Below are 18,455 nucleotides of genomic sequence, written 5' to 3'. Positions count from 1 at the left end.
GCTGAATATTATAGTTAAGTTGGTACATGCTGTTAAAAATATTGCTCTATTTTGCCTTTAGCAATAGTGCAGCAAAATATTGCTCAGCATGAAAATGAAATGATAAAGATAATAATTGCAAGATATGCTACTGTATCTCCTGTTATTAAAATGAGTAACAAGAGAGGATTTGGAATGCATATACTTAATTATTTTGTCTGTCTATTGAGGAAATAGAGAACCAATGTAAAATAAAACCCCCCACCACAACCACAAAATCTGGTTTTATTTTATGAGATTAAAATAGTTTTTTTCTTTCAGGGCTTTTCCCATGAACTAAAGCTCTGTAATCCCAATTGGTATTTTAAAGTACTTTTAACAATTATTTAGACATAATTAACATATGCCACTGCAAAGACTAGGAGGGTTAATGTTATTATGGCTGGATTCTTCATATGTATCTCCTAAAAAATGGCTTTCCCTAGATATAAACACTGCATGAATTGTATCATCTACATGACAACATCAGCACTGCTGTCTTCCCATGCCATAGCTTCTGTTCCCATGCCATTTTGAGATAATGGTAAATCAAATACACAAACCAGAGATAAAATAAAATTCTTTAGAAAATAAGTACTTGATCATAACTTATATGCACCCAATCAGGTAAACTGACTAGTGCAGTGGTCCAGATATAATGAGGCAACTTAGGAAGAGTTTAAGAATAAAGTTAAAAGGCCTTTCTGCATTTACCCCTCTAGTTAATCAAACGTGATCACATCATAAAATTCTAGAGAAAAAATTACCGTGTTGTTTTATAAGAAATAGGAGCCTTGCCTGCTGAGCACATGCTGGAAAACTATTCCAGAAACTTACTCCTGCGACTTCTCCTTTCAGTTATTTCAAATATAAACTATCTGCAAATATATTTGTCCTGGTTTCAGCTGTAACGGTTTTTTCCTCCTTCCTGGTAGCTGATAGTGTTGTGTTTTGGCTTTAGTCTCAGAATAATGCTGATAGCACACCGATGTTTTAGTTGCTGCTAATAGCGCTTACCCTGATCAAGGACTTTTCAAGTCTCTCATGCTTTGCCAGTGAAGAGGAGCATGGGAAGCCCGGAGGAAGCAGAGACAGCACACCTGACCCCAGCTAGACAAAGGGTTATTCCATACTTCAGCATGTCTTGTCCAGTATAAAAACTCAGGGGAGTCACCCAGAAAGGCAGATCACTGCTTGTGTCAAGCTGGATATTGGTTGGCAGGTGGTGAGCAATTGTATTATGCATCACTGCTGCTTTTTTTTTTTTTCTTTCCCCTTTTAATTTCATATTCTCTGCCCTTGTTGTTTCCTTATTAGTGGTAGTACTATTATATTGTACTTTAGTGATTGTACTGCTCTTATATCAACCCCTGGGGTTTAACATTCTTTTGGTTCTCCTCCCCATCCCACCGGGAGTGGGGAAGGAGGGAGGTGAGCAAACAGGTACATGGTGCTGAGCTACTGGCTCATTCTAAACCACAAAATATTTAACCACAGAGCTTAAGAACCTTTACAGGTATTGCCTGAAGGGATGCCTCTGTCTTCTAATTTGATATGTGTTGTATTTTATCCAAACAGCATTCATATTTATTATAAGCCTTTTAGGGACTCCAAATAGCATGTTTTAGATGAGCCTAGATTCAAGAAAATTAGATTTCTGAAGTGATTCTCTTACAGTATTCTTCAGGTGGAATAAATCATTTTATGAAAATTGGACTTATCAGGCCTTCTGGAATGTAGAAACTTACTTCTTCCGTAAGCCTTTCCACCTGCAGTACTGCTGCCAAGTGCCTCAGTGCTGGCTTTCCCCAGCACTCCAGAAGTCAGATACACTCAGTCTTTCTTAATGGTGGTAGGATATCCCAATACTACCAGATATCTCAACTTCAGCTGCTGTCAGAAGAAAATTCAGGGGGCTCATCTTGATGGACCATTGCTTTTTTAAATGAACCTTCCATAACATTTTATACATTAGCAGACTATACAATACACTCTATCTCTAGACTAAGTGGCATATACTCTTTATGCTCACCATATACATTCTGAAGGATATTTACGGCACTATTGTTAATCCAAATTCAGAGAATATTTTAATAAACAGTATTTCAAAGGAAACAGCTTTTTTTATGTCTTTATTTTATTCTGAAAATAAAACTGTGCATCAGGACTCACAAGAGAACTTGATACTCCATAGCATAAACAAATAAATAAAAATTCATTGGAAATCTTCATTGTCCCCTTCTTTGGCCCAAAAGCTTTTTGTCAAGTTTTGTTTTTCAAACATGGTTACTGTTACTAAACCACTGAAATTTTATAAATCAGTTGAGCTCACATCACTTTACCTGACAAAATGCATCACTGAGACCTCCTCTCACAGTTCCAATGACTCTGTGATATCTGCTCTGTGGGTCTTCATGAGCAACTTAAAAAGAGCTGCATATTGTTGTACTCTGATTTCATGTTCCAAAGTCATCCAGACTTTAAAATATTTTAAAGCTTCAATCAACAGAAATATCAGAGACATATTTTAATATGAAAATTTTTAAATAAGTTGGGAAAGAAACCACTTATTGCCCTGACAGAGTACCATTCTTCTGGAGGTTCTACCAAACAGTAATAGGACATTGCAACTTTATGTGTTGTAAATATATTTTCAGCACATGTAACTCTCCTTGCCATCTATTATCTCCTAGCAGAGGCATCAACAGCCGAGCCTATTCCTTAATTATGTTACCGAATTTTAGTAGGTAATTTCTTTAGCTTACAACACAGGTTATGTAGCAATATATTTCTTTTATTAGTAGTGAAGGAAAAACCCACAGTAGTGGCCAAACCTTTTCAGCAAACATCTTTTAATTTACTTTAAACTGATTTAGGATCTAGGATTAAAATGTAATTCAAAGTGTAAGGGTCTTTATTCCACAGGGAACAATAACTAGTTAGTCAGTAAATCTAGAGTGTTAAATAAATATTGCTAGAAGGAACTTCAAAAGGCCATTTGTCTACCTCTTTGTCCTCAGGCAGGATCTTTATTATTGCCAACATATGTTTGCCTAATCCAACCTTAAAAGACCTGTCGTGTCCTGGTTTCCAGTTCTGGAAATTCCAAAATTATAAATTAGGGTTACTACAAATTAGAGGATATTTTCTGCAGTGTGTGTTCTCAGACTTCTTTCTTGCAGTGTGTGACCCCTGAAACGTGTTCTACAGTGTTTATAATTTCTCTTAACCTTGTTTCTCATATTTTTCGGTTGCTACTAACTTTGCTAGAAGAAGGAATCAAGCCCTCGTGAGGTCCACTTTGATAAGGAAGTGGGTCAATTTTTGGAATTACTTGAGATTGTTTCATCATCCAGCGTAAAGCTAGAAACAAAAGAAAAGATTAAAGAAACAAAAGTCATCACAAAGACAATCAGGTGTTCTTTCCTCTAGGTACTTTTACTTTAGGTAGTGGGCTGAAGATAAACCACAAAATGAGTAAGTACTTACCTTCCTTTTTTCAACTTTATCTTTGCAGTTTACAATCCAGACACAACCAAGACTAAATTATTAGTTTGCTTCCAGAACTGTAGGGCTTTTTTTCAATAAAAGACGTTCTTTTAATATCTTAAATGTTTTGGAATGAAATTATTTCTGGTGACAAAGGTCAACATTATATGTAAACTAGCAAAATATCACTTTTAAAAAAACACAAATTTTAGAAAATTGATATGGAAGGGAGCTGGAAACATTAATTCATTCTCCCTGCTGAAGGGAGATCAGCTGTTCCGGTGTAATTTCTGACAGACTTTCCCACTTTATTTTAGAAAGTACCCATGTTAGAAAGTTCACAGCCTTCCTGAACAGGCTGCTTCCATGCATAGGTTTAGGAGTTTGTTCTGATGTCTAAGCTAAATCCTCTTTTTTGCATTTTAAATGAATTTCAATGTGGTGAGCTTATATTCTTTCATTTAGTATGAAATAAGTTTGTGTTTGGTGTTGGGAAGTCCATCAGGCTTGTGGTATGAGAGAGTTAAAAAAGGTACAGACTCATTTTGGCTGCTCAGATTAAAAATTAAAGGGTTCACTATACATTAACAAATAATTACACTACTTTTCATGAAGTCTAATAATTTATAGTGTACTTCTACTCTGCTTCATTTAAAGCCATGCAAAACTATGTGAGGGTTATTTGTGGATGAGCAGGTTAATTAGTCATGAGAGTGGAGGGTCTAGTAGTCCAACCCCAACCAATCTATTGATGACATCCACTAAATTTGCACCTGCATCTTGAACAGAGCACAGTCCAATGCCATATGGATGTTCCTTTTTTTAAGCAAGAGGAAGGAGCAAGGAGGATGGTTGCTGGATTTTTGAGTCCAAATCATTCCCTAAGTATGTCTGTGGGTATCACAACCCAGCCTTTGGTGTACAAGTGACTGGAGTCTGAGGGTGAATCTAAGCAGCTTCTACAGTTTCTCTAAAATGAGAAAACATCTTTCTTACCATGAAGAGTCAAATTCTACCTCCAGGAGGTAGGAATTTTAAAAGGAATTGGTCTTAGACAAAAGGTTTTAGAGCATTGTTCTTTTTTTGCAAAGGATGTTGTTCAGTGTTCTGCTGAGTGCCAGGAGTGATCTCCTTCCCAAAGAGTTCAGGTTTGGCCTGGCCCATAGCGTAACCACAATGCCATTATTGTGCAGAGACCAGCTCTGTGCAAGGAATCTCCTCAGTAACACCTAGGAGATTCTTTAAATGACTGTAATAAAAGCTCATACTTTCAGTTTGCACTTGTTTACCAAGCTTGAGTAGTTCTACTTCATGTCAAGCCACCAAGGAAACATCAAAAATTAACACAAACTCTATGTAGTACCACCTAAGTGGGAAGCAGGGAATTACCTTCTCCCCTTATACCATGCTGTCCTTAAATTTTTTTGTCTGTCTTTATTGTGGGAGCATTCGTTTTTCATTAGAGAAGGATCTGACTACACATTCTTGGATGTCTGAAGCAACTCCAGATCTAGTCCTTTAGAAATGAGATTTGTTAGCCATTGATGACTCATAAAATAGGATCCTTGTTAATGGCAAGGGGTTAATGGCAAAATAATTCAATATAGTAAGAAACACATGAGATATAAACAATTACTATCAGTCTCTCAAACCTTCTTCCATCTATCTCAGTGCTCCACTTATCACAATGTATGCTGTAAAGTGTCAGTCTGTTCAGTAGTGTTGTTGTTTTATCAGTGAAAAAATTAAAAATATCATGCAGTCCAGACCACAATAAGCTAAATAATTTATTCCAATCTTTTTGCAGAGCCCTTTTAAAGGACAAAGAAGGAGGTTAAGTGGTGAAAATCAAAATATGGAAAATCAAAATATTGTCATTTTCATATCCTACATTTTCCTGCTCTATTAGTCCAGATAAACTGTAGGATCATCTAAATTATATCCCTAACAGTGATCACAGCAGGATAGGTAATGTGAGAACTGTAGTTTATTGGCAGAACCCAAGAAGAAAACACACATGCTACTCCAGGTAAAATCAAGGGGAGAACAAGATGGGCTCCTCTTAAACCCACCGTTAGTCAGCAAAAATGTCTGTATGGCAAAGAAATTTCTGCTGATAATTTAGGATGGAGTATCTTTATTATCCCATTATTATGCTCCAGTGATTATCCATTATTATGGGTATCACCAGATCATGATATATGGGTGCTTCCCAATCCATTTCAGGGCAGTGAAGTTATCCCAAATCACTTCTCTAGACAGTTCAGGCTGAAGTATTTGAGTTTGCAGACTCAAACACATGCTCTGAAGGCTAGCAATGACAGCTGATGATCTAGCTGTACTTTCACTGTTAACTTTGCAGTGCAGGGCCAGAAATCAGTGTCCGGAGTAAACAAGGCTTTTTTTGCTCTCCATCCTCCTCAGCAGGCTTTTCTACAGTAGGATGGACATATTTCTTTTATTGTTCTAGGTCCTCAATAGTATCAGTGGGCTCTCAGAGTTTTAAAGTTCCAGAACATTCCAATAAAGATTTACTTCTCCTTTTCCTTCCCAAATATTATATATGATTTATTAAAGTATGAGTTGCTTTGAAAATAATTTCAGACAAAAACAAAACAAAACAAAATCCACATTTTTAAAACATCGTGAACTACATTATATTTTTGATCATGTTTTAACGTGTTTGTTTATATTATCTTTGGATAGCTTGTTTTCTTTTTCAAATGTTTTACAAGGACTCTCAGTATGTGCTATGTACTGCTGATGACGTTTATATTGGGTAAGAAAAGTTTGATAATAACATTCTTAATAATTGTCTGCTGTGGTATGGTACCACACTACATATTTCATTTTTTTAAATCAGCATTTACCTTCTGTTATATTTGCATATATATCTTTTGTAGTAAATGCTAATTGGAAATGTCAGAGTTTTCTTTCAATTCAATTAGCATAATTGCACATACAAAAGAGTGGAAATATCTTCTCATTTAAATAACATTTATTACGACTGCCCAAAATATCATTGTTGTTGGAGTTTCCTAGGTAACCTTAAGCATCCAGTATCAACTTACAGAACAGCTTGACATCTGAAAATTCCTACAAAGTTTCAACAACAATGGCTCCTTGATTTATTCCACTTTTTTTGTCTTTTACACAAAACAGATTGGAGAGTCTGATTTTCATAATTTTCTTCTTTAATTGTTTCATATTTCTGACTTTTTGCCATATGCTTTTTGGGGACTGAAAGTCTCGTTTGGGAAATGAAGTCCCTGATCCGCTACGCTTGCAGGGAAAGAGAACCAGTCCCCTGTGTGCTGACAGCAGAGCTGATGTTGGATGGATGTAGCTGCTGCTGGGCAATTTCTAGTTCTATCAAGTAGATCTGTCAGTGGAGTTTGCTTCAATCAAAAACACAGGATCTAAAGAAAGCAGTTGGTACTGGTATTTTCTGCCACACGTGAGTCAAGTAAAGAATGCATAAGCATGTTTTTCAGCAATGATATGTGAGGTAGGTAGGCTGTGAAACTCAGCTAAAGAGAGATGTACGAGACAACCTTTTTACTCAGTGGCATGCATTCTGCAGGCATCCTAAATGTCCTACTGTATTTTAGATAAGCCATTTCTATTCTGCCAAATTTCCTCACATATGGTGTTCAGAAAGAAATTCACAGGAACATACAAGAGGAAAGGATTATTTCAGGTACCATGGAAAGGCCACAGAACCTCATTTCCTGGGTAGTACTTACCTACTAGAAATTCAGATCTGCAATAAGATATCCAAAACTACAGCTGAACCATCAAAAGTTTTCTGTAATATTTCTAAATTCTGCACAGGCAGACCATGGGAACCAGAAAATAACCATGCTAAAACTTCCAAATTCTCTAAAGGGGCCTTTTTCAAAGATTTTTATATTTCTCCTTCCAAAAAGCACACATAATCTGCATTAACTCTAAAGAGAACAAAACCTTTGTATATTTGAGGGCACTTAATGAACAGGCATTCAGTCATGGGCATACATTCATAGGGAAACCTGATGGAATTGATGTAAGGGTTAAACCACAGTAAGAACTCAGAGTATTTTTTTGAGTAAAAACATATGTGGGTTGAGCCGTCTATTACTACATGGAGATATATTCATAAATAGAATCACTTAAGGTTCACAGCTATTTAATTCTGAATTTTTTTAAGTTAGCTTAATTCCCATGCTTCAAGCTTTTATAGAAGTTGCTGGAGCACATTAAAAGTACTATCAAATTAATATTTTTTTTTTATTCTAAGAACAAGCTAATCAAATCTTGCAATAACATTTTAATGTAAAATGTGAAAAATAATTTTTTTCTTATTTTTAATGAAGGGCAGCTCAGTAAATATTTGTTTGTAAAAAGCATACAGTTTTGCAGAAAAGACTCTCCATTAAAAAATAAGCTTATGGAAGCTGATAAAATTTCATTCATGCTACTGAACTGTAATAAAAATTACATCTCTTTAGAGAGACCCGGAAATGATATACTCCAATATCTTATTAACATGAGTATTACCATGGAAAATATTGCAAGTTGTGCTATGACATTTCTTGAAAACTAACCCCATGTTCAGCACTGAATAGTGTGCTCTGTGGAACAACCCTGTTAGATGGGTTAACTGTCTGTTTTTTCCTAAAGCAAATGAATTACTGTCTTCAACAGAAGTAAATTTCAAAATAATTGAATTTATTTGCTTTTAAATATCACTTTGGAGTGTTACTAGAAAGACAGCCTATTTGTCAGTGTCAGTGTTGAGGTGGTTGTTCACCTTTGTGCAAGAAGAAATACTTCCAAGAGTAATCCATGGGCTACACAGTTGCTGTGGTATGGATTTCTTTTGCTCACCATTTGTAACTTGACAGTGCAGGTGGAACATGTTTTGAGTGCAATGGAAATGCTGCTCAAAGAATGCTTAAACTTTAAGATCTGTTTTCATGGGCATCTTAAGTAGTTTGCGAAAAATACTTCTATTAAAAAGTTCACACTGCATAGTCTTTTTCCATGATATTATAATAATACAGGGAAATTCCCTTCAACAAAAATGTATCTTAAGGGAAGGTGATTTACAGCTCTTTTATTTGTTGCTGTAGTTGAGAAAGGCAGAATGCATGGTTGCTACTGGTGTGACAGACCTGGAAAACAGAACATAACCTCTGGCTAAAGCTAGGTTGGCAAGGTCTGGGGCCTTATTTCATTTCAGCAAAATCACTCAGATTTTCTGCAGTGACTATATGGCTGTTAGGATAAGCCTTTCACCTGCAAATGAGACCTGGGCATGTTATGATTCAGTCCTTCTTGTACAACGCTAAGGACTTTGTGGGCTACACAAGTAATTGCCAGACCCTTCTGGCATGGTGGTTGCAAGATCAGATTGCCCTTTTATGTAACCTAGTGAAACAGAATTTGCAGCCTTGGGAAAAAAACCAAGAAAACGTGAAAGGCGATACAGAAACTCAACACTTGGAATGCTGAAGAATAGGTTAAATCCTGAAAACTCATGGGTTGGTAGGATGAGTAAGCAGTGGTTTGGGTTTTTTCCCCCCTTTTCCTCCTCAGTTAAACATTTCAGACATGTTTTGTAAGCCTACAATGTCTGGCTAAGCAGTTCACTAACCCTGTTCCCCCATTCTGCTTGTTATCAGTGATACTGTCTCCCGACTCATCAGGTTCAGAAACTATTACTGTTTCTGTATTTGCAACTTCTCTTTCCACTAAGCAGAAAAAAAAATGCTAGTGGTAAAATAAAATATTATTGAGAAGGGTGTCTCTAGATTGAGGGACATGCTCTGAAAAGGGTCAGGACTCTTCCCTGACCCATCCCACATGAGGAAGAGTGATGCTAAGCTGAATTGGGAACAGAAATCATTTGCATGGCTAGCAGTGATGCCCTTGGCAACGGGAGTGGGCCCAGTGAGAAAGAATAAACACTTGTCCAGTGTGGGAGGTAATCAGCTGATATTTCATCAGTATAATTTTCAATTCAACGTATTCAGGAAGAAATTAGTTACAAACACACGGCTATCATTAATCCAGGTTGGAAGGGACCTCAAAGTCTCTAGTCCAACCTCCTGCTCAAAGCTGGGTCATCTTTGACAGTGAAAAAGCAAAGAAACAAAATGCAAACATTAGGGAAAAGAAAGTCTAAATCAACACTGTACCCACTTCTTTCATAAAATTCATACTCTTTTTTTGAAATTTGCTGCAAAGCGCCAAAATATATTTCCTCTAAATTTTGTCTCCCTGCATCAATTCCTCTAGTTTCTTTTATTTTGAAATCATCTGAAGTATCCTGCAGTGACTCCTCTCACTGGGAAAAAGGGCCTCCTCCTCCAGTTATAGCTACCTCCAGTTATAGGTACCTAATAGGATTTTCATGCTCAGAGCATCCCACATTCCAAGTTCAGTATAGCAGTGGGCATCAATTTCCAATTTGTCTACTGTGCTATGCCTACTGTGGTTATGTTGTGCTGCAAGAAGTGATACAAGGGATGTCTTCTTCACTGCCAGATGTATTTTTATGAACTGGACCCATCATAGCGAGCAAATCAGAAGTGTGACTAGGAATTTACTAAAATGGCATGGACAAAAGCATAAATAGGGATGCGGAGCTTCAGCAAGCTGACTTTTCTGACAGCTTAGATCTAAGAGCAATGATGGCACTCTTAAAGGAGTTATGGGTAGCTGGACCTCACCAGAAAATAGAGGAATACTGATCAGAGACTTGGTGCATTCCAGCAAAGAAGAGAGTGCTGTGTAATGACTGCTTTCATCCACAGTTTCCATGACCATTTCCTCATTTCTAAGTAGTGCTGCTCCCTCATCCGGTTCCTCTCAGGCTGTTGCTTTTCAGCCATACAGGATGTTTAATTTGTTTCCAGATCATTTACCCTCTCCCTGTTTCTGTAAGCACTACCAGCAGCCTTCTCACTCCTGGCAGTTGTGATCAGCCTGTGCTCCTGAGACAGAGCTCAGCTCTAGCCCTCACATGGAAGCTGTGTGCATAAAATTCTCACATCCACTCAAGCCCAGAGTTATGCAAGACCCTGAATACACCAGCAGTCTGAAAAGCATTAGTGGCCTCCCCCTTCTCCTAAACCATTCAGAAATTAAGGAAGAAGGGGTAAGGCAGTGGAGGAATATTATGTTAGCTACATAGGACTTTGTTTTATCTCTAACGACTACAGAATGCTTAACAAGGTATGGTTGAAACAGGGTGTGACTGGTGTTAAGTGATTATATGGCTTCTGGATTATGACACTCAAGTTCAAAACAACTGTAATCTTAATCATCGCAACTGCCATTCACACCTAGGACAATACAGAAAACCAGGAAATTGCATGTTTTCTGTGGGAATTTATGAAAGCAGAGGAGGGAAGAATCAGACTTAGGTGCCTGTCATTTGACACGAGTGCCCATGAACAGCTCTTCATAATGCAGATGAAAAAACACCAAAGGTTTTTATTTAGTTGACCTGTATGTACTACCAAGTGACTTGTCAGTGACTTGATTTTGATACTGCATCCAATGAAGAAAAAATTTAATGGCACATCATATCAAAATTCATCTTATCCTCATTCTTGATTTTCTTTAGCCTACTGCTGGGCAAGCCTTTCTATCTAACCTGATGTTCTTGATTTGTCATCCTTTCTATAGTAGAAAGACTTCTGACACTGCACTTTACAGAAGGTATGCTCCAAGTAAGTTTTGGTATAAAGCTAGTACAGTGGACCCCTTTAAACTCCCTTTCTTATTGTATTTGCTACTGAAGGAAAATTACTGATAATTATAAGGAGCTCATGCTACCTTTCCACTTTGAGTATTTCTTATTAACAAACCCCAACTATTATAACCCCTTCTGCACTGGTTTGTGATGTGAAAGGTGGCTGGAGTCAGGTTGTACCTTGGCACCTTTGTAGGAATCCAGTGGCATGTATTTCAGGTAACTGATTACTCTGACTCTATCTTGTGGGTATCATTTTCTGTTTGTTGCTTATGTTAAATCTAACCATCATCCTTTTATTCTACAGATAAAGGAATTGTCATTTTGTCACTATCAAATTTAAAACTTTGGTGGCTTTGACTTTAAAGTCCTACTTTACAATGCAGATTTCCCAAGAGAAAAAGGAAAGGATCACAGTCTCTCAGCATTAACCAAAATAGGAAGTGATATCTGTAACTATGGTATAAGCAATTCCCTGACAATTCAGGCTAATGAAGTTTTCTCTGTGAATTGCCACAGAGGCTTTTATGACAGAAGAGAGACCAGTAGTTCCACCACTGAAGTCCCTAACTATAAAAATGTGGTTTCTTAACAGTCTAAATTCAGAGCTTATTTAAGTGATAAAACCGAGTCAATGATCACAAGATCTGAATGTGTCTTTATAAGTTGCTAACAACTAAGTAAAAACCACTTCCCAAAAGCTTCAAGATTTAGTGAATAAAACATAAGTCATGTTACTCTTTTCTCACAGCACAAACTTTGGTATTGAGATACAAGCACTGACTGCAAAGTGGAGTTTGAACATGACTTTTTTCATCTTGTACTGCCAAACTTTGAATAGCATCAATGCCCAAAATCTATCACAAGTTAGGCTAGGAGAAACACATTTCTTTCAGTAGAATGAATTAAGATATTTGCTCTTGAGTGGATGGTCTTAGCTTTTCAATTTCATTATGGAGGCACAAAAATTCTCATATAAGTGCGAGTAAGTGATTCTTCATTTTCACCAATTTGCCCTTTAACTTGAATAAAAGTATCACTGCAGGGGTAGAGGAGAGGGGAGGGACAGAGAATATGCTCTTCTTTATTTCTAATTCTGACACTGGTTACAGCAGTATAAGTTGGCAGTTCTCTAGAAGTCTGTGGAGACAGACCAGTTTGTGTTTGTTAGTCTGGAAGAAGAATTACGTACTAATCTGCCTAAAGAAGCATATCAGATGCAATAAGACTGCAGGACTTGTTACAGCTGTGGAAAACCGAATATCATTAGCTTCCCCTCATTTATTTTACTGTTAGGCTTGCAGCACTTGTATCGAAGTGGCACTCCTGAATAAAACCAGTCTGCTTCTCTTATGTCCTGTATTGTACTGTGACATTATTAGCAAAAAAAATAAGATATAGGTTACCTTGGTAAAAGGGAACTGCCATTCACATTTTTCTACAGAAGAGAAAAAGGTCCTTTTGACAATTTATTTCTATGAATATATTTATTGTAAGGTGAAAGGTACAGATGGCTTATGAAAAGAGAGAATGGAAATGTCATTCTTTTACACAGACTTTTAAATAGCAATTCTCCTAATATTTCTAATGGACATACAGAGCTCCCCATCCTTCCTGTTTCTTAGGACCATAGGCTAGATGTCATCTTTGACCTTCATTTCCTCTCATGTAAGTTTTCTCACTAAGATTGTCACAAAGTTATTTGCAGTACTCAGCTGATATATAGAGAACCTTTAGAAAACAGTGGTTTATACTTGTCCAGTATTTACCATATATACCAGTATGTCTTGTATGCAGTTTTTTTGTAGCTCACACTGTTTTGTGTAGCTCACAGGTTTTTTGATATTACCTATGAACTGCTGTTGAGTAACCGGAATTGAGACTGAAACTTTGCTTGTAGAATGAAGATTGAATGTTATCCAAAAGAAGCACTCAGTACCACGCAGGCAGATCTATTCAATCACTAAAAAGCAAATCCTCTTTTCTTAGCAATAAGAAGAGCAAACAGTAGTTGTAAAGACTGCTGTAATGAACCCATCAACAGGAATTTTGAATGCCTGGTCTAACAAAAGTGGAGCTGGTTTCTCCCCTGTCTACAACTTGTCCTGTTGTATATATTGTGCTTTTCTTTCACTTAACATCATGACAGGGCAATGATTCACAGCACAGTTAATGTTAATGGCAGAGTCCAGCACAAAAGGATGACAAATCTCACCTATGGGGCATCATCTCGAAATGCTGGTGAAGCAACCATTGTGCGTAGTATTCCTCATGGAGAATTCAGGGATAAAGCAGCAACTATCACTAATATACTATGATATAATATATTATACTATGATATACTATACTATACTGTAATGTAATGTAACATAATATATATTGAAATAACATATTATATAATATATATTGAAATAAAGCAATATAATCCATGTCTCAGTAATAGCATCTAAGATCATGTGGTTTTAATATTTATCTTCAGCTATTCCTCATTCTTAAAATTGCATTTAAGCAGAGTCTTCAGGTTTTATAGAATAAAATCAGGATTTTAATTTTAATTGCACAGAAACAGGGTACTGACATTTTGATTCTCTATACAAATGAGTTTATGATTTGCCTTATAGAGCTCAAATAACTGTCTCCCTGTCTATACTTATTGCAAATTCTCAGGGTGTCCTCAGACTAATACTGTTTTTGTAGAAGATCATTTCCTGCAATCAATCACAGCACCTTTCATGAACCTACTTTGCCATTTATTAAGCACTAAACAAATGGTCTAAAGCATGCAAATGGCCGGTTTTAAGGCCAGTGCAGATAATTCAAAGCAAGATAATAAATTATCTTTGTGTCCTTTGACTATGTACATTATAATTAAAAGAATAACTATGGGCTAAGTGATGGGGTTAGTATAAAAATACAGGGTTAGTTTAGAAAAACAGTGGCAGACAGTGATAAACTTGGCTAACTTTGCTCCAAACATGTCATAGTGACTGTCAAGTTATGCCCTTTCACTTCCCTTAAGGAGGTTTCTCTAAAGGGCTTTGATCGTCTTCTGTCTCATTTTGTCTTTTATACATATAGCCACTAACAGAGGTTTTTGCAAAGACTAAAAGAAAAGGCTGACTGACATTTCTGAAAAACATGCAATTAGTGACACATTAGTGAGCTTTCAGATATAGAATCATAGAATAGTTAGGGTTGGAAAGGACCTTAAGATCATCTAGTTCCAACCCCCTGCCATGAGCAGGGACACCTCACACTAAATCATCTCACCCAAGGCTCTGTCCAGCCTGGCCTTGGTGTTCATCCTCCAGGGATGGAGCATTCACAACTTCCCTGGGCAGCCCATTCCAGTGCCTCACCACCCTCACATTAAAGAATTTCCTCCTTATATCCAGTCTAAACTTCCCCTGTTTAAGTTTTAACCCATTGCTCCATGTCCTGTCACTACAGTCCCTAATGAAGAGTCCCTCCCCAGCATCCCTATAGGCCCCCTTCAGATACTGGAAGGCTGCTATGAGGTCTCCACACAGCCTTCTTTTCTCCAGGCTGAACAGCCTCAACTTTCTCAGCCTGTCTTCATATGGGAGGTGCTCCAGTCCCCTGATCATCCTCGTGGCCCTCCTCTAGGCTTGTTCCAACAGTTCCATGTCCTTTTTATCTTGAGAACACCAGAACTGCACACAATACTCCAGGTGAGGTCTCACAAGAGCAGAGTAGAGGGGCAGGATCACCTCCTTCGACCTGCTGGTCACACTCCTCTTGATGCAGCCCAGGATACGGTTGGCTTTCTGGGCTGTGAGCTCACACTGAAGCTGGCTCCTGTTCATTTCCTTATCGACCAACACCCCCAGGTCCTTCTGTGCAGGGCTGCTGTGAATCTCTTCTCTGCCCAACCTGTAGCTGTGCCTGGGATTGCTCTGGCCCAGGTGCAGGACCTTGCACTGGGCATGGTTAATGCAATCTGAAGCAGCTCTGCTTTTTATAAGCATTCAACAGAAGCTAGCCACTGGCAAGAGTATCAGCTTCCTTTGTTGTAGTTCATCAAATGGCTATGGATATCACAAAATTCTGTTTTAACTGAAAGTCTGTCACATATCTGTGGTGACAGGTGGCAAGGTTCAATCTGGCAGGCTTTAAATATACACCTAGGGAGAGAAAGTTCAGATCAGAGGGACTCACCATGCAAAGGTCATTATCTTGTGTATTAGTTACAGTGGAGTACTCCAGCTGTAGTAAGATGTTATTGGGTTTTCTTCCCTACAGTAGAACAATAGAGGTATTTTAAATGGTTATTGTACATGAGTTGTATGCACTGTGGTTGCATACTACCAGTGATAATTGTATTCACAATCAGTTGTCTTACTTCCATGTTTTAATGTGTGACAATGTTGAACAATATGATTTTGGTCTCACTTAAATGTACATGAAGTCAGTACAATTTTTCAGAGGAGCTGCTTGAATTATTAATACTGCTTTCCCCAAACCCCAGAGTCAAATTGGACCTAAGAATTTTTGGTGATGCTTTTGGGTAATATCAGTAGGTTGTCACAAGAGAGATATGCAAAATAGCTTTGTGTAATTTCTACTTTACATTTTCATGAGAAACGCAAATCTCAGACCAGTTTTGTAAGAAATTTCACGTGGATGATGAATATTTGGAGTAAATTGGCCAATTTATGGGTCTGAATAAAAATAATTTATTATGAAGGTTTGTGACATCTGGCAGTTCAACTAAGTTTTGCTTTGGGATGTTGGAACATGAGGTGAAATTCATAGACTGTAAATCTGTGAAAGCTCTGCATGAGAAAGAAAGATTTTACAATTGATAAAATTATCTCCTTTTTGAAACATAATCTTTGGGGTTTATTATTAAGAATGAATCTTCCAAATTGTCTATAAAATGAGCAGTGGACAGCACATTTAATGATAGAGACACAGGATCCATTAAATAGGAACATATTTGCTTGGTAAAATGAGTGATATATGCCATCATAAGGCTTAAATCCTTAGTACTGTGTGTCCTAGTAGGACAAGGGGTAACAGGTTTAAACCTAAACAGGGGAAGTTTAGATTAGATATAAGGAAGAAGTTCTTTACTGAGGGTGGTCAGGCACTGGAATGGGCTGCCCAGGGAAGTTGTGAATGCTCCGTCCTTGGAGGTGTTGAAGGCCAGGTTGGACAGAGCCTTGGGTGAGATGATTTAGTGTGAGGTGTCCCCACCCATACAGAGGATTGGAACTGGATGATACTAAGGTGCTTTCCAACCCTAACTGTTCTATGATTCTATGATTCTGCTACCTCTATAAATGTTTTCTTATTGTGTCCATAAACCAGGTTTACATAATGATTCACAATGACCAGGAATATTTTCAAAGCAGACTTAGGAAACATTAATGTAACATGTCCATAAATAGTGCACAAAAACAAAAAATTCTCTTTGTCAGCTTTTTGACTGTCACATCCTAAAATCATTCATGGACTAAACCTGGCAGTATCATTTAAGTCATCCACCTTGCCCCTAATAGAATCCTCAGCTTTCCCTAAACAATTCCTCGCAGATATTTCTCTTAACCGGCTGTCAGATATACCCAGTGAGAGACCTTGCACAGCATATACACACAACGTGTCCCAGCACTCATCTGTCCTTACAGCCAGAAATTATTTCCCAGTGTCTAAACAAAATCCAATCTCTCATCTACTTATACACTTGAGATCTCTTATTTGCTATTTCTCTAAATACTGCAACCCCAAACCATTTTAGGTGGCCTGCAATATATGCAATAAATCTTGTCACTAGGACACTGAGTGAATGATTACTGTTCTTTATGTACTAAAATGAAAATGCAAAGCTTGACATTTATGCCTGTTTCTGCTGTTTACCCACTGTTCCTTCATGGCTTCTAGCACTATTCCTTAATCATGGTTATCAGCCTGAAATGTGGCTACAGCTACAGTGATGTTCCTTACATATCCATGCTGTCACATACCTCGGAAGACCAGGACTTGTTATTTCTGACATAAGAGAATACTGCTAGAACAAAAAAAAAAAAAAAAGGCATAGCAGATATATCCTACAGAAGCTGCAGTCTTACTTACACTGGTGTGATTCTATTTTCAAAGTTTGTTTGTATAATTTCTGCCTTTAGGTGTTCTGTTCTGTTTTATTTGACACTTGTTTTTGAAGGTATGTGAAGTAGCAAATGTCCCCTGCTAGGGGTTATTAGCAAGAGAAACATATCTTTTATGATGGTTCCTAGACACAATTTTAATACACATAGTAGTAATTATATTTGGAAAATCATGTTCATTGCCAAGTTTCTGTGTGCTTAATATAATTAAAATTTGCAGTGTTTATCTTGTTTCACATACCTCTATACAAGAAACACTGTAGTTAGAGAATTTGCCATTTTGAAGTCGTATTGAATGATTTTAATCCAAAGCCTTGTAGCGTGTATCAGTAGGAAATCCAGTTGCCACAAAGCTATTACTGCTACGTCTACGAGCACCTATTCTGCAAGTTTCAAACACTGCCTTGCCCTGACAGACACCATGGAGTGATCAGCTATGAAGTAACTTTTAGCTCCCAAGATCCCTCTCTGAATTCATTGATAACCCCATGAAATACCGCAGTTTGACAGAGGCAAACATAATATTGAGGTTAATTTTTATTCATTCATTTAAAGCATTATCATTTTCATAACAAATTATACTAAAAAATAAACTTTCAATACCAAAAACTTTGCTTCTTTGCAGCTCTTAAATATGAAATGATGAAATAAAATTTAAAAAAAGGTATTTGTTAGTATGTTAGTATCTAGAAGCTCACCAATGAGCCCAGGCCTTTTGCAGTCCTAAGTATTGTTGTAAGGAAGAAATTCTGTGCAGTGCAAGGCAAAAGCAAACAGAAAATATCTTAAAATACTCTTTATGCTTCAACAGCACAATGTTCCAGCAGATATATGCTTGTGCCTCAAGAAACACCCCAACTCTCATCAAGTATCTCATTACCACAATTAAGGAGGCTTTGCCTTTCAGAAGTTAGAGTAATTCCAGAAGCTAACTTCATTAACCAGTCTATTTTGGTAAATTTGTGGTTTATGTACATGCAAAATAACTTTCAGTTTGTAAATCTCTACTCATAGCTGCTAAGTAGCCTATAAACAAATGCAGATTCTAGGATGAGACTCTAATAACCGAGTCTAAT

General features: G+C 37.3%; 1 long non-coding RNA gene across 1 annotated transcript in view; it reads left to right on the top strand.

Moving 5' to 3' along the window:
* Nucleotides 1-18,455, top strand: part of LOC133276864 (uncharacterized) — a 127,797-nt gene that overhangs the window by 80,161 nt on the left and 29,181 nt on the right. The window contains exon 5 of the long non-coding RNA XR_009746040.1: nucleotides 3,451-3,495. This is a non-coding gene — a long non-coding RNA (uncharacterized LOC133276864). The remainder of the gene's footprint in view (nucleotides 1-3,450; nucleotides 3,496-18,455) is intronic.

Source organism: Pezoporus flaviventris, unplaced genomic scaffold, assembly GCF_033815535.1.
Source record: "Pezoporus flaviventris isolate CSIRO_AGI_PZ_B2104156 unplaced genomic scaffold, CSIRO_AGI_Pfla_v1 ptg000047l, whole genome shotgun sequence".
Classification (NCBI taxonomy): Eukaryota; Metazoa; Chordata; class Aves; order Psittaciformes; family Psittacidae; genus Pezoporus; species Pezoporus flaviventris.
This window is presented reverse-complemented; position numbering and strand designations above follow the sequence as displayed.